This window comes from Arachis duranensis, chromosome 7, assembly GCF_000817695.3.
Source record: "Arachis duranensis cultivar V14167 chromosome 7, aradu.V14167.gnm2.J7QH, whole genome shotgun sequence".
NCBI lineage: Eukaryota > Viridiplantae > Streptophyta > Magnoliopsida > Fabales > Fabaceae > Arachis > Arachis duranensis.
The window spans coordinates 15,329,227-15,329,832 of NC_029778.3; the positions used below are offsets into that span (position 1 = coordinate 15,329,227).

The 606-nt window shown below is 49.7% G+C and overlaps 1 protein-coding gene across 1 annotated transcript in view; it reads left to right on the forward strand.

Moving 5' to 3' along the window:
• Nucleotides 1–274: 274 nt before the first annotated feature.
• LOC107458045 (pentatricopeptide repeat-containing protein At4g18520, chloroplastic) overlaps nt 275–606 on the forward strand; it is a gene marked incomplete in the record, with an annotated part of 4,627 nt that continues 4,295 nt past the window's right edge. The window contains 1 exon segment of the mRNA XM_016076241.3: nt 275–606.

A 606-nucleotide genomic window follows, 5' to 3' on the forward strand; every position in this document is an offset into this window, starting at 1 on the left:
ACAATCATAACCTGCTGGCCCCCCTTACATGCGTTGAAAGCATACTCATTCCACGTAGCATCCAGACATATGGATGTTTTTTACTGTCCATACCATAGAATTTGCCATCAAGGAAATGGATTAGATTGGATTTTTAATATTTTGCTTGTTGCATCTCGCATGGTGGAGAAGAATCCCTTTTAATTTTTAAATATCCAAATCTAGATATAGCGAAACATGATCTCAACTTGGGCTAATAGTCTAATACAAGCTGATATATATTATATCTACCTCGTTGTTTGCCTTTAAACCCTCTCACTCTCTCTCAACTCTCAAGCTCACTCAGAGGCAGAGCCTCCCTCTCACACTCACAAATCTGCCCCCACCGCCACCGCCACCGCACGGTTGCTTCCACGTCGCCGTCTCCTCTGCGTCTTGTCCCGTCTCGTGTGCATCTCCGTTGACTGTGACGTCGCGTCTCCTTGCTCCTGTGCCGCTGTGCGTCTCTCGTCGTCGCCGTCGCGTCCTCATCCAGCGGAGCTCGCGTCACTGCTGCATCCCCCTCTCTAGTCTCTGCATCGCCGTGCTTGGTCTCCCTCTTCTCCCTCTCCCACAGTTACAGTCCCC